The sequence below is a fragment of the Hoplias malabaricus genome, chromosome 2 (assembly GCF_029633855.1).
Source record: "Hoplias malabaricus isolate fHopMal1 chromosome 2, fHopMal1.hap1, whole genome shotgun sequence".
NCBI classification, from domain to species: Eukaryota; Metazoa; Chordata; class Actinopteri; order Characiformes; family Erythrinidae; genus Hoplias; species Hoplias malabaricus.
The window spans coordinates 62,933,090-62,949,929 of NC_089801.1; the positions used below are offsets into that span (position 1 = coordinate 62,933,090).

At 39.1% G+C, this 16,840-nt stretch overlaps 1 long non-coding RNA gene across 1 annotated transcript; it reads right to left on the reverse strand.

The window, feature by feature from the left end:
* Positions 1–11,676: 11,676 nt before the first annotated feature.
* LOC136686738 (uncharacterized) lies at positions 11,677–16,840 on the reverse strand. Its single transcript, XR_010800369.1, has 3 exons — positions 16,785–16,840; positions 15,404–15,431; positions 11,677–12,622 (listed from the first exon to the last, which is right to left on the reverse strand). It is a non-coding gene; the product is annotated as an uncharacterized lncRNA (long non-coding RNA).

A 16,840-nucleotide genomic window follows, 5' to 3' on the forward strand; every position in this document is an offset into this window, starting at 1 on the left:
ATAATGTACACATTTCTGTATTGTGTGTGTTGCAGGAGTTGTTCCTCAGGACATGTGGAGTGTGTATTACAGACCTATGTCTATCTGTGCTCTAAAGGGGTCTACAGTAACCATGGGCTGCACTTGCACATATCCAAGGGGTCACTCAGTCCAAAGAGCTTTCTGGACCAAAGACCTGTCTGTAAATGGTGTAGAGCCTCCTGATCTGTTAAATGACCCAGAGTACAGAGACAGGGTTCAGTTCACTGGAGATAAACAACACAACTGCACCCTCAGACTGAGAGATGTGACAAAAAAGGACCAGAGTAAATACTACTTCAGATTTATAACAGATCAGACTGGAGGAAGGTATCAAGGTGCAGATGAAGTTGATCTCTCTGTCACAGGTAAGATCCATCAGCAGTAATAAGACACTGTACTTCTGTGGCTATTGGCTAATGTAACACCACACCCCGGACACCCAAGGCTTACACTAATGTGCACAACTACGATATATAAAACATAGACTACGGGAAAGGGGATCCTTTGCTAGGCCACTCAACTGAAAGTGTGTGAGAGCCAGAAATAACACACGTGTACCAATCAGAATGTCAAGTCTCAATACAAATTTTATTTGTATAAAAGGGAAAAAAGCATAATGCTGTAGATACTCTTAAAAACTGTATGGGGTTTAAGCTGATATATAGACACTAAGTAACATATCACAGACCAACAAAAAGTGTGGCCAAAGAGGTGTCCAACCCATGGAGCCCTTTGATTTGCACACTAATCACGTAGTCAATAACACTACGCAAAACCAATATCAAACTGAGGTCACCAAAAGCAAGATGACAGCACCACAGTAGGTCATGCTGAGCCACCCCTTGACCACAAAACAAAGAAAGAACACCAAAAATAACAAGAAGCACATTCCTGGGTGCAACTACACAAAATAAATGGCCTATGATATGTTATAACAATGTGTAAGTAGCTAGCTGCCTTAAGGCCCAAACCCCAAAACAGAATTAATAAAAAACTTTTTACTGTATAAAATAGTAACAAGTGGCTCAGCTAATACAATGTCCGTCTGCATACGCCATGTATAATAAAAAATACAAAGACAGTGGAGAGAAAAACAGTGGCCCGCAGCACTTCTGGCTGCAGACAAACTCCAAATAAAAAAAGACACTGTTGCTGTTGTCAATATGACTGATACACCAGCGTTCCGTAGAAACAAAATGCATCAGTAGGCGGCAGCCAAGCAACACAAACTCCCTCCAACAATTGATTCAGCTGCCTGCACTTCTTCACTTCTCAAATGATTGGCTCCAGCCACCAGCACACGTACACAGATCAAGTTTCCCTATTAGCGGCCGCAATACACCAGACGATTCCTGCCGCGCCTTATTTTTAACAAAGTGGAAGTGAACTTATCTGGGTGTGCTCCTTTTTATCTTCCCCTGGAGATCAATGTGCTCCCTACCTGGGTTCCACCCACTCTACAGTGGGTTTGTCCCTATAAGACCTCTGCTGGTCTTTAAAGTTGCAAGAGTCCATGTTGACATTAATATTCAGCACTATTAGGCATTTAGCCATACCACACTTCATTCACTGGTGAACAGGATTCCTCCAGCAGTTCTGTTAGAGAACTACATCAGTTCTTCAAACTACATGTGGAATTAGGGACTTACTGCTAAAAGCTGTGGGACCAACATTTACAATCCACTACACAGTAAGAGTGTTTATATCGGATGAGGTTTTGTAGCTGAGATTCTGGGAGATTTACCTGATACTTGCCCTGCATTACACATCTGAATGTTACTGAATGGTGGTGGTGTGTGATGGTAAAATCCTCAGCGTTAAAACCTCCTACAGTGCGAGTGTAAGAACCGTATTGTCTCTTATGGAGTTATTAACTGTGACTGGAAGAATTAGGGGAGAGAACACTGAGGTTAAACACAGAGCCGTATTAAATACTGGAGGCTCCAGTGCTGAGGGTGAGGGTGAGTGAGACATGTTCGTTTAACTACGCTGCTTGTGGTCTGAAACTTCCTGACCGACATACCACAAGCAGTGTGGGTAGGTAAACATGTCTCAGCCACCCACTCCCTCAGTGCAGGAGGTATGTGTCTCTCACACACGTGCAGACAGACAGACAGACAGACAGACAGACACAGACACACACAGAGAGAGAGAGGACATTTTTCACTAGACACTATTCACCTATTTCCCTTAGTTACTGTGGTGGAGACCACTGTAATATTAGAAGGCTACCACTGATACGTGGTTTGTCCTGGGTTCAATCCGGTGTGTCGGCCAGAACACCACTTGAGGCCAGAGTTAATTCAAGAATTACCAGATAAATATAATGTAAATATAAATATATATTATTTAAAAAATGTGAGTTAGTTCATCACACTGCGATAAAAATAAACTACTAATATGTGCAGAACTGGAAGTGTGAAATACTGTAACAGCGCCCCCTGTTGTTTCACAAAGTGTCTCTGCTGCACTTTCCATTTCCCAAGGCCTGGTAAATTCTGAGCTGTTCTTATTTAAAAGCATAAACAATATATTTTAAGACCAACTCAGTAATGAAGACTTTAGTTTCCACCAAGTAGTGTGTTTCCTCAGTGTTGTACAGTGTGCAGTGAATTGTGGGTAACTGCAGGACACAGATGATACACTGGGAGCATCCTCCAGATCTCTCTGAACAAAGGCTGTATTTCTCCACTGTGTTCAGACTCTGTTCTCACAACTTTCCAGTATTTATTCTCCATATATTTACTTTATGATTTTACCTGAGCTCAAATATTCATCAAAATGAAGAGTCTCAGTTAAAGCACAGTGTTTATGGAGCACTTTCTCAGCCTGAGACCCTCAGTGTAATAATGTACACATTTCTGTATTGTGTGTGTTGCAGGAGTTGTTCCTCAGGACGTGTGGAGTGTGAATTACAGACCTATGTCTATCTGTGCTGTAAATGGGTCTACAGTGATGATGGGCTGCACTTACACATATCCCAGGGGTCACTCAGTCCAAAGAGCTTTCTGGACCAAAGACCTGTCTGTAAATGGTGTAGAGCCTCCTGATCTGTTAAATGACCCAGAGTACAGAGACAGGGTTCAGTTCACTGGAGATAAACAACACAACTGCACCCTCAGACTGAGAGATGTGACAGAAAAGGACCAGAGTAAATACTACTTCAGATTTATAACAGATCAGACTGGAGGAAAGTATCAAGGTGCAGATGGAGTTGATCTCTCTGTCACAGGTAAGATCCATCAGCAGAAATAAGACACTGTACTTCATTCACTGGTGAACAGGATTCCTCCAGCAGTTCTGTAAGAGAACTACATCAGTCCTTCACACCAAACCTGAGAAAAACACTGCTTAGTCCTGGAGGAGCATTTATTCAGTTAATGTGAGGACAGCACTGTAATTATCTTTCTCTTTTTTACAGATCTGCAGGTGGAGGTTCCTGAGACAGTGACAGAGGGAGATAGAGTCACTCTCACATGTAAAACCTCCTGCAGTCTGACTGACCGTCCAACATTCACCTGGTACAAAAATGGACATGGTTTATCCTCCAGAACTGACCAGCTCCAGCTGCAGTCGGTCAGCAGGGAGGATAAGGGCAGATATCACTGTGCTGTGAAGGGTCTGAACTCTCCTGAGGTCACTCTGAATGTCAGATGTAAGTACAGACTCAGTCTCAGAAAATAAAGAAACTGAGGGTTGGTGCTGAACTGTAGCAGTAATTTCTCTTTAAACAATAATAAATCTATGAGTGAAAGACACAGTTACAGAAATTCTCCAGAGTTCACTGAAATATCTGCAGGAAGGAGCTTTAAATCTGAAAATGATGAACACAGTCTAAACAATTGGTTACGTTTTGAGGGCAAGCCTGGTCTTATAGGTAGGGATGGTATCCACCCCACGCGGGAGGGTGCTGCCTTACTTTCTTGCAGCATAGCACATAGTCTTTTAGTTAGTCAACAGAGTAGTGTAGATAGCTGCTGACAATCCAGAGCCGGGACCAGGCCGCAGACAGACAGGCTAAACCGACCGTCTGCGAACTATCTTGAGGTGTCACCCAGGTTCAACTGTATTGAGACTGTGTCTTTCCCCCGAACTAAATGTAAAAGTAGAAAAACAAAATCAGCCTGTTTCAGCAACCTAATCAATATTAAATCATACACAACACCTAGCAGCAACACCTCAGAACTAAAACTAAAATTTGGGTTACTCAACATTAGATCACTAAACTCAAAAGCACTCATCGTAAATGATATTATAAGTGATCATAAATTCAATGTTTTCTGTCTCACGGAAACGTGGGTTAGACCAAATGAATATTTAGCACTAAATGAAGCCACCCCCCTAGGCTATAATTATGCACATAGCCCAAGAATATCAGGCAAAGGAGGTGGAGTATGTGTAATTTACCAAAATACCCTAGAAATTAGTCTTAAACAATGTGACACCTTCTCTTCTTTTGAGGTTCTCTCCACTATTATTACAAATCCGGTCACAAAAAAGGACGCATTTTTATTATGCAACATTTACAGACCACCAGGGCCTTACTTAGAATTTCTGAAAGAATTCAGTGATTTTGCTACAAACCTAGCGGTGTGCAATCATAAAGTTATAATTGTAGGAGATTTCAATATCCATTTTGAGAAGGAAAGTGACCCACTAAAAAAGGAATTTACCTCAATCTTAGACTCTATTGGTATTACTCAAAATGTAACAGGGCCTACACACTACTGCAGCCACACTTTAGACTTAGTTCTGACACTAGGTCTTAACATTGACAAAATTAATATCTTACCGCAATCCTCAGCAATCTCTGATCATTACTTAATTTCATATGAGCTACATTTTAGCCATAATATATGTAAGAACCCTCGCTATTCTACAAGGCGTATAATAAAACCATTTACCGCCCTACAATTTATAGAAAACCTACCAGAACTATCGACCCCAGTTCCAACTCCATCAGACCCAATGGACCTAGATGTACTAACTGATTACCTAGAAAATACCTGTCGATCTACTTTAGAAAAGGTAGCACCACTTAAACATAAAAGTATAAGACAGAAAATGCTTGCACCATGGTATAATGATAAGACCCGTACTTTAAAACAAACATTACGAAAACTAGAGCGGAAATGGCGATCAACCAAGCTTGAAGTGTTCCATTCTGCCTGGAAGGACAGCCTTATAGAGTATAGAAATGCCCTCACTAAAGCTCGCTCAGCATATCTGGCCTCTGAAGATAAACAATGTTGCCTTGGACCGTTCTCAAAGTATTTCAAAATTTACCAACTCATGAGAAAATAACAAAAAGGTCCAAAAATACACTCTCCCTCTTCGGGGAAGGCGTGTCCGTCACGAGAGAGTCGCAGACACCAGTCGAGTGAAGTTCAAAGCAAATCAAAGTATTTATTTTACAAAGTATTGGATCCAAGAGAATTAACACATTGAGAACAGTGTGATACCCCTCCCAAGTGAAAATTCTGACCTCCCATCCTCTGACTCCGAAAGTTATACCCATGATGACGTATAGCCTGGTAGTAAGGCATTTCTGGCTGATTAGCGTATATTAATATGCATAATTTCACGTGTTAGTACTCAGCTCTTCACGTGCAATATTCAGGTGCCTGTTGTGACCTTGAAGACATTCATTATCCGGCCAGGCTGACAATGGGCCTCTCTTCCCAGCACTTTTTCCCTAGAGACTAAAATTTAGGGAGTTAGAAATACACTTCAAGGCCACAAGAAGAAGCTACAGATCAGCGCCTCCATGCCCAACACTATGATGTCAGTGTGTTACAATCCTGGAGTGCACATCCGTTCAAGGTTAGACGTTAAGAATTAAAACTGTGTGTCAATATCAAGTTATCATGCCATATAGTGAAGTTAGCTTATAATATGTCTTTAAGAGTAATTATCATATGAGTTAGTAGTGCAGAATCAAGTAAAAATGTTTAACTACATGTGTAAGTAATTAATAATGTAAATACTGGTTAGTCATTCATATACATGCATATAGGGTACAGGATTTCACACAATGAGTATGCTAATTTAACTAATCATCATTTAAGGATATTTGTCAACAAACACAAAGTAATAAAATTGTTTTCTACAACACCTCGCTGATCTCCCATAATAAAAATAATCAGAGAGCACTGTTTAGTGTGTTTTCTAGAATTACAAAAAATCAAGCAGGTTCTGAACAACTAATTCCAGCAACTCTCACCAGTAAAGATTTTATGGACTTTTTTAATAATAAAATTGAGAATATTAGACAACGAACTCAAGCCACAGGATCAAATCCATCCTGGCTGCCACCCGATGTGAATGATATAAAACATAATATAACTGTAAAAGAAAGACTTGAAACCTTTTACCCACTCCCACAATTAGAACTAGAGAAGATTATCACCTCCGCAAACTGTACAACTTGCACACTTGATGCAATTCCCACAAAGTTGCTCAAAGATGTACTACCAGCTATTATTGATCCTCTTTTAACTATAGTAAACTCATCCCTTAGTCTGGGCCATGTACCCAAAGCTTTTAAACTAGCAGTTATTAAACCTATGATCAAGAAACCAAATCTTGATGCTAGTACACTGTCTAATTACAGGCCTATTTCTAATTTGCCATTTCTGTCCAAGATCTTAGAAAGAGCTGTGGCCCAACAACTTAGTTTATATCTATATAAGAATCATATATATGAAAAATTCCAATCTGGATTCAGGCAACATCATAGTACAGAGACAGCTCTAGTCAAGATAACAAATGATCTTCTTCTTGCCTCTGATCAAGGCCACGTATCCCTGTTGGTGCTTCTTGACCTAAGCGCAGCCTTCGATACAATAGACCACAATATTCTCATAGAAAGGTTAGAAAACATGGTTGGAATCACAGGGACAGCCCTATTATGGTTCAAATCTTACTTAACGGAACGTTATCAATTCGTAAAAGTAAACAATCTAAATTCAAATTATTCTAAAGTAAGATTTGGAATTCCACAAGGCTCTATTTTAGGACCATTATTAGTTACATTATACATGTTACCGTTAGGCACAGTTATAAGAAACCATGACATTAACTTTCACCGTTACGCAGACGACACACAATTGTATATTTCAGCCAAGCCCGATAACAAACACAGATTAAAGAAAATAGAGGACTGTGTAAAAGACGTGAAAGGCTGGATGTTGCGTAACTTCCTCCTTCTAAACAGCAACAAAACAGAGGTCCTGCTTTTGGGTCCAAAAGTGGCAAGAAATAAATTATCAGATTTAATTTTAAATCTCGCTGATTTTCCAGTTAAACCTGGTTCAGCAGCAAAAAATCTTGGTGTCATAATTGACCCGGATTTATCATTTGATCAACACACAGGTAGTATCACTAGGACAGCTTTTTTACATCTTCGCAATATCGCTAAGATTAGAAATGCCTTATCTCCTCAGGACGCAGAAACATTAGTACATGCCTTTATTACTTCAAGGCTTGACTACTGTAACGCACTACTGTCAGGATGCACCAGCAGCAATTTAAGAAAACTTCAACTAGTTCAAAATGCTGCAGCTAGGGTCCTCACTAAAACTAGAAAATTTGAACATATCAGCCCAGTTTTATCATCACTTCATTGGCTGCCTGTTAAATTCCGCATTGACTACAAAATTTTGTTATTAACATATAAAGCTCTACATGGGCTTGCTCCTGAATATCTTCAAGATACAATTTCCTATTATGAGCCTCCACGTTCACTCAGATCACAGAATACTGGATTTTTAATTGTTCCCAGAATTCAGAAGGCCTCAGCTGGGGGAAGAGCCTTTTCTTATAAAGCCCCCAGACTCTGGAATGATCTTCCAGAAAATGTTCGGGACTCAGACACAGTCGCAATCTTCAAATCTAGGCTAAAAACTCATTTGTTTAGTTTATCTTTTGGTAGCTAATGCTCCCCCATAGATAAAGGCGGCAGATCCGGGGGGTCCATGGACACAGGGAATTATAGTAAACTGAGACGCTGGTGCTGTCGTCCCGCCGCTTCTCGCGATCACTCAGGTTTGTTGACGGTGGAGCGGAGGGATGCCAGTGTTTCAGGATGCTCCCGTGTCTGTGTGTCCTCCTGGTTCTCTCCTTTCAGTTAAAGCTGTCATAGTCAGATCTGCCGGAGTCATTAGCCACACTCTGGAAATTTTCATATTTTCTACTTTACAAACACAAAACAGTTCAAAACTAACTCCATCCCTTTACATCTTTCCGAGTAAACAACTGCCCACCTGTCTGTCTGGACACTGATGGATGACTGTCGAGATCCTCCTCCACGCTTCAGACCAGCTGCCCACGCTCCTGCAACCACCAAGTGCCTTGAAGCTGTCCCTTCACTGAAGTTCTCATGGACTACTAACTATCATCACCAGTAGATTGACCAGAGGAGGATGGGTCACCCCTTGTGAGCCTTGGTTCCTCCCAAGGTTTCTTCCTCAGCTGGGGGAGTTTTTCCTTGCCACTGTCACCCCTGGCTTGCTCACTTGAGGGTTTTACATTTGTTTTTACATTTCATGTCAAATCTTTGTCTTACTGGAATTCTGTGAAGCTGCTTTGTGACAACATCAGTTGTGAAAAGCGCTATATAAATAAATTTGATTTGATTAAACCTGTTTGAAAAACAACCAGAAGAAGAACATCTCACAAAACTTTATTTTATACTGGTCCCAATTAGCTTTAGATGATTTTATATTATAGCTCTGTTTTTCTTCTTTTTTTTTTTTAATGAATAATTCCAAACTGACAACAGTTAATGTGATAGTTATTAAACTTATATTAGCCACTTGTCATTAGTCCTGACATTTTCATCCCTGTAAAACACAATGTGTCTCTCTACCTCCAGACGGTCCAAAGAGTGTCTCAGTGTCCATCTGTCCCTCTGGTGAAACAGTGGAGGACAGTTCAGTGACTCTGACTTTGACTCTGATGCTAATCCACCTGTGCAGAACTACACCTGGTTTAAAGAAGGTGAAACCTCACCTGTAGGATCTGGACACAGTTACAGTGCTCTACAGAGTGGATCCTACTACTGTGTGGCTCAGAATGAGTACGGAGCTCAGACAGCAGCTGCAGTGTCTGTCGGTGTAAAAGGTATTAAATAGTTTAGAAATCATTAAAGGACATTCCTTAAAGCTAATCTCTTTAAACCGCAGTGTTTATCTGCCCACAGGGTCTGGTTTGGTAGTTCTCTGTGCATTGATTGCAGTGGTAGCTGGAGGTTTATCTCTCATCGTTGCTGTTGTATGTTTACGGTGAGTGTTTACATCTTTTCTGATCCATTCTCTGAAAATAATGCTTTGAAACCGAATATTAATGGATTATTTTACACATGATTCACTTGGACTTTTCCATTGTGTGAGTTTTCTGTTTGTATCAGTCAGAATATTCATGTTGGGTTTGTTATTATAACTCTCACTACTCTTCAGGAGAAAGAGAAGAGGAAATTCAGCTGATGAATTAAACCTACAGCAGGTGAATCAGTTACAACAAAGTTATATCAGTTTTGTGTTCAATGGCAGTAAATAATTAATGCATTATTTATATTTCAGAATACATGCTTAATTTTACTTAGCATTACTACATGTAGCATACACCACTAACAATCTAGCTTCCAATAATAATAATAATAATAATAATAATGATAATAATCTCCAGTCTATGGCTGAAAGGCAGTAGTTACTGTAGAGAAACATGACACTTACTGTAACCCAAATCGAACTAAATGTAAAATGCGTGGTTTAATTTTTTTAATCACCTTCTAGTGCATCGGAACAAAATTCTTTATTCAGTTGGTCACTACTTCTCACTTTAGGAAAATCTTTACAGCGATGTGGCAGTGAGATCTCCAGTCAGTGACACATCGACTGATCCAGAGCTGCCCAATGAGAACGATGTTCATTATGGCAGTGTTGTCCCCCGGAGAGACAGAAACCCCAGGAATGCTGGAAGCTCTTCACCTAAAGCCTCTGGGGCTGATGAGGAGGTTCAGTACGCCACTGTCCAGCTCCGCCCTGATAAAGTGAAAAAGAAGAGCGGAGAGGACACTCAGTTTACTAGTGTCAGATCTGGTGAGAGGTGAGAGGAACTGTCTTTATCAAACGTACTTGGTCTCTCCTAACAGTTTAGAACTGGATTATTATTGAAATATCTGTTTGTGGTAACTCACACGGTTTGTTCTGCTGATGCAGGTCTCCTACCTCCACATTTGAGGATCTGTCAGTGATCTACAGCAGTGTAAAATAACATTCACAGACCTGTTCAGAACCAGAGTTATGACCCGCTGACAGTTTTCATCTGAATCCCACTGGAAAGAGAAGATATTAGTTGAGTTTCATCAAATTTGGATTTCACTTTGTGGATTAGTCGTTTTGATAGAGAACATATTTCTAATGAAACTGAATTTATGAAGAATATTTCAGTGACCACCGCTGTTAAAGACATACTTTCTGGAAGAAAGGACAATGTGTGACATCAACCAACAGTTTATTATTTTAAAAATGTCCAACATAAACCTGGATCTCTCTCTGTATCCACCACGTGCAACTCAACAGCACCACCTTTTGGAGAACAAGAAAAACACAGAGAGAGAAATATTTATTATTATATTATATATTAATATTAATGAGATTGATAAAAGAAAAAGGTTTATCTAGAGCACAGTCTGTTGTCAGAGCATTTTACTAATCATTATTGGGATGTAAAGAGTATTTCAAAAATGAATATCAACTACTACTTCTTTAGTTTATATTGTGATCGTATTGTGGGATTCATGTGAAGTGGAAGCTTAATAAAAATATGTGGCAACAGACAGATCAGGTGAAGTGTTTCTTTATAACGAACTACAGACAAATACAGCAGTGTTTTACCACAACAATCAACACACAAACTCCACAGGGACTTGGTACAGTGTGATTCAGGAGACACCTGTTGCAATGAAACTGTTGTCCTCATGTTGTTACAACGTCATAGGATCTGGATTCATCTCCGAGTGAAACAACTACAGCAGGTCACCACCCCTGAGTTGTCTCCATGTGCACTGTGTTACCAGCCTGCAGCACAGGAGGAGCTTTTGTTCCTCTGTTGAAGTAGTGTTGTTGCCTCCTCTGCAGTGGTGTCAGTGCCAGATGAACACCTTTAGGCGTAGCTGGGAACAGAACTGCAGTGGTACACTGAAAAAAGAAAATAGTTGATCCAACTTAACTGAATTGCTTCAATTGGTAACAAGTAATTCAATTAAGTTTATCCAACTTAATTTTTTAAGGTTTTTTAACTTGAAAATTGTAAGTCAGTCTAACTCAATTTATTTATTTCAAATAAAAAATTTAAATCCCTCTTAATTTTATAGAAAGTCAACAAAAAATTTTGATCCAACTTAAAAAACTAAACTATTCCAAATTACATTATCACTCACTTTATACTTAAAATACAGCTTATATTTAAATAATTTTAAAAGTGTTTTTTTTTTTTAGCATATTTTAGTTTTGTAAATAGGAGTAAAAAACCTTTACGCTACTCAGAAATTCAACTTGGTTAAAATAATAAATCTACATTGCACAAATTTTAAAATTTTTAAATTTTATTGTGAAAACATCACAAACTTAATTTTTCACAAACTCTTGTGCATTAAACATACTACAGATGCATCCCATCTCCAACACACATGAATCAAATGAACTGCTCATTACCATGCTTGTGCTGAGTTGAATGTCTGCTGGTGTGTGAATTCAGCAATTTGATTCAGGTGATATCAAAATAGGGTCTATCTGAAAGTTGCATAATGGTAGCTCTCCAGGACTCTGTAGGTTTTTCAGAATTAACAAGTCATCCTAAAAACTCCTAGACCGTAAGATTTGCTAAGAACATGACATAAAATATAATAGAATTAGTGACTATTTTTAACATCTTCAAGACCACACTAAACAATACCCAAAAAAATATTTGAGCAAAAAGCTTTCAAACACGGATGTGCCTATTTTAAGCCAAGTCTGACAATTAAGTTAACCGACACGAGGAAAGGACAGAATAGTAAACATTAAGACATCAACATTAACATTCCTTCAAAAAACACTGCAAAAATCTCATGATCCAAATTTTAAAAATGCCAATAGAAAATTTTGTGAAAGTGTCTCTGCAGTAGGCTACTACTTTCCTTCTGTAAACGCCCCCCTCCCCCCAACCTGTGTTTGGTCCACACAAAACCAAAGAGATAAATCATATATCTTTATAAAATGTCAACAAAAAAAGGACCTACTCCCAATAGGATAATGCTCATCAAAACATCATCAGTAGAAATGCCAGTTACAATTGTTATCCATTAAACTCTGTATTACTTGTGGCTTTAATATGCACAATGTCCCTTTGGATAAGCCAGGTTAAGGGCATATATCAAACCCCGAAGCAGGGCACATGCTGAGGCAACTGAAGTAAGGTCATGCAACACCTCCACTCCCTCAATGACGATGCCAATGTCTTCTGGGGGTTCTTTCAATCCCTCGTCCTCCTTCCAAATCACAAACACTGCCATGGTGAGTTGTTTGAGTTCTATCTGGGCATCATCTCCGCTGCTGTCCTGGATAGGGTAAACAATATGTTAAAACAGGGGTGTCAAACCAAATCCACGCAGGGCCGTGTGGGTGCAGGTGTTCTTTTCAACAACGCAAAAGCCCCACACTACTGAAAGTCAAGATCTATTGATTAGATCCAATTATTAAAAACAGGTGGAATGAGGTGTGGCTTCTGCATGGTTGGAAAGAAAACCTGCACCCACACGGCCCTCCGTGGATTTGGTTTGACACCCCTGTGTTAAAACATTAATTAATTCATTGTCTGTATCCGCTTATCCAATTCAGGGTCGCGGTGGGTCCAGAGCCTACCTCGAATCATTGGGCACAAAAGGGTTTCTACAAAGCCACCAATGCTGTGGGCAGCAAGATTATCTGCAAACAACCAACTGAACTGTGCCTTTTACAGCTCTCCCAAACTTTGACACCCCTTCTTGTTCCAAAATCACAAGCTCGTTAAGTAAAGGTTCTAAAACCGTCTCGTAACCATAGCACATCATTGGTTTTAATTAAAGCAGCCAGGTAAATGGAAGACAAGTTAGAATTACACCCGTGGCAAATTACCAAGAATCCTGTATATGCCACAAATGTTATGCTTCCATTTAGATGTACCAAGAAGATTGCATATTTCAAAATCATCAATATACAAAATTAATGAAATGCTCTCCTCTTTACACAAAAGCTTATTTTCACTGAAAAATGACCCATCACAGAACGACCTATATGTATGAACACTACATCTTTGTAGTAGTTTATTCACACACTTTAAATCATCAGTCTGATCCAAGATAGCCTCACAATCAAGGACTTGCTGCAAAGACTTTAGGATTGATTCATACTGGAATGACTTTTTTTTTTTTTAATCAAGAATATATTCTTCTGGTTCTACCACTTTAAAATGTCTTTTATAGAATTGTTTTCATCTCCAAGCACTAGAAAGGGAGCCTTTATCTCCTATTGCTTTTTTTACAGGGTTTGTTTGACAGGGGGCATTGGCAAGTTTTTCAACAACTGACTGGTCAAACTGGCAATGATGATCATGTAGTATTTGGGTTATAGTTCTGCATGTAACTGGCAGGGACAAAGAACCAATTAAATAGTTTAACTCCTGCAATAGTTCATCAATAGCTGCATTTGACACAAGAAAACTGCTTTCTAACTTCAGAAGAACTGATGCAAGTTTAAGTTCAATATCTCTCTCTAGGTTTTCAGAATCATTTTTGTTAAGTGTGTGATCTGGATTATCTTCTACAGTACTTTCCTGATCAAAAATATCACTACCAGCACTAGCACAAAATTCTTCACCACAGTCTAATTGTTTCTGTTCAGTAATCCCAGTCTTAAATGCATTGCTAGTGCCGGAATGTTTTCTGTATTTATGACTTTTGTAGTTCTCGTAAGTATTTCTTTGATAAACACAGTCCTGAAACACACACGTGACAGTTGCTTTGTTCCTGAGATGTTGAAATATATGTTGAAAAAAATCTCTCTCAATGGGAAAGTTGATTAAAATCACAAATGGGGCATTTGGATCTGGTTAAGTCTTTGGTAACTGTTTGTTTCACTGGATGATTTCTTGATAAATGGCTCAGTAAAGCATTCCGGGTCTTGAATCTACATGCGCAACTTAAATATGTGCATGGATATGAATAGCCCCGTCCATAATGCCTATGGTTTAGTTTGTAGTGCTTGAGCAATTCAGATCTTCTGGAAAACACACTCTTGCAGTCTTTGCATCTCCACATGAAGTGCGACACTAGAAGGACAAGAGAGAAACTCTGTTACCTATATGTTGCCAAGAAGGCAAGGAAGATGAAACGAATATGGAAGCAGAGTAACTTTTGACTCCCTAGCCCAATGCAATACTTGACATGTTTGTTTTACTGCTTGGTAAAATATAGATTCAAAATGCATTTTTTACCATTACTATTTTTATTGTGTTTTTACTGAAAGCATTCTCTATATAAAATCAATGTCATGTTGTTAATATTGAAAGTATTTTTTTAATGTATATATACATATTTCTTAAATTGTCCTACTCAGTTGCACAGTCCTTAGGATGGCAGTAAGCCTTTTTAATTACTCCACAGTATATTTAGTTTGTAATTTTGCCCTGGCTGTATAGTATGTTACTCTTAATTCTGTGTGTGTGCATATATACATGCACACACGTATGTGTGGTTGTGTGAATAAACTGCCTGTCGCTTTCTGCTGTTGCACTGGAATTTTCCCACTGAGGGACAATATTTCCATTCTTATTTTGTGTCTGTTCACTCTTAGAAATTACAATAGCTTCAGATATTGGAGAAAAAAAACACAAAAGCTTATTTGACTATAATCAATTCTCCACTGCTTAATCAAGGGTGGGGTTGCAAGGGCAGCTTCCCTCTCCCCAGCCACCTCCCTGAGCTTCCAGGAGGCATCCTAATCAGATGCCTGAGCCACCTCAGCTGGATCCACTGGATGTGGAGGAGCAACAGCTCTCCTCTCAGCCTCTCCTAAATGACTGAGCTTCTGACCCCATCTCTGAGGGAGAGCCCATCAACCCCCTTTGAAGGAAATTCATTTCATCTTGTTCTGTCACCACCCACTTATTATTCCTTTTACTGTAAACTGCCTACAATTATGCCATGTATAGAGCCCATTATTTGAATTAGTTTAGACCACACATTTCATATCAATATAGCATATTCACTTTTCATATTTATTTTGTATTTAATGTTTTTTTTTTCTAAATTAGAAGCTTTATGATATTAAGCAATTCCTTTTATGAAGCAAATTTGGCTCACCTTATATGGTTTGATCTTGGTTCCAGGCCTGAAAAGAGAAGTGGGGAGGACAAGTTATTGCAACGTTCCTACAAAAATATATTGCTTTTTTTCTTTTGCTTTTTAAAAAGAAATGACAGCTGATGGATTCTTAGCGCTATCAGGGTATCCACAGTATTCCTGACTTCGCACCTTTACCCAAAATTCATAGCGGAAACCGGTAGTTTAATTCTGCTTGCGCTGTTGTTTACATTTGCAGGGCTACGCACTTGCCTTTCATTTAAACATTTTGAGGCTGCGTTTTCTTTTACCTGGCATAATGGTATTGCAAAGACGTTTTAAATAGCAGCGAGGATAATTCAGTAACAGTGGAAGCCACGCATTGTTAAAGCTTTGTGTAGGCTGTATGCTGTAGTGTCACACTATAAATAAAACAACATAAAAAAAATTAAGAGGCTGTACATTAAAGGAAAACTTAAAACATAAGGAAACTATACAGTGGTAGGATGTGCAATTGCGTGAAAATGAACAAATATACAGAATAAAATAATAAAATAATTTGAAAAAATGTCCTGACCGAAGTTGTGACAACCATCATCTTCACAAGTTGAACCCGAGCTCATGCTGCATCTAATATAGCCGCCAGTTACAGCAAGAGGTAACAGAATTTTGTCATTAACTCTGACACTGACTTTGGGAAGGTGGAGGTGTGAAACCATTAGGTGGAAGTAGCAGTCTGTCATAGCAGCCTACGTGCACGCTTACAGAAATCTGTGGATTATGCGTTTTATATCATGTCGCCAGTAAGCAGCATGAGAAAAGTGTAAAAAATGGCTTCACTGGCTGCAGCTCACAGTGATTAGCACAGTGGAGTTGCAGCATATTGAATTAGTTTTGCATGGGCAACCACACTTCCGTAATTTCAAGCAAGTTAAGCTTACCCATAAATAAACAACTTGTCCACAGTGGTTAATGCTATAAAGTGAAGTCTGGCCGCCACTGCAACACATTAACCGCTGCCACATTTGGATGCAGTTCAGCGCCTTCCCACCAGAATGCGCAGTCCTCTGAATAAGAATACACGTGAGGCCAATATTAAATTTTCACCTGAACCTGACCAGAACGTCTGAAGTTCGAATCAAATATGTTTGTCACTACATACATGACTTTCAGCTTTGAGGTCTTTGAGGTTTTTAGGGTAAAACTAAATGTACACACAAAATAAAAGTTCAGTCTAACCATGTTAAAACATTTTAAGATTTGAACCCCGCCAAACAGCGTGTCTAATTACAACTAGCAAATGTATTAAGAGCAAATAGCTGACGATACTTCGACATTAAACACAGTCTGTTTCAATTTTAAGGTTTATTAAATGTTTGTTTATGGTGGGTAGCATATTTACTGTTTTATTCGAGTCACGTCGGCGGGCGAACCTGTTGTCGGTACCAGAGATCTGCC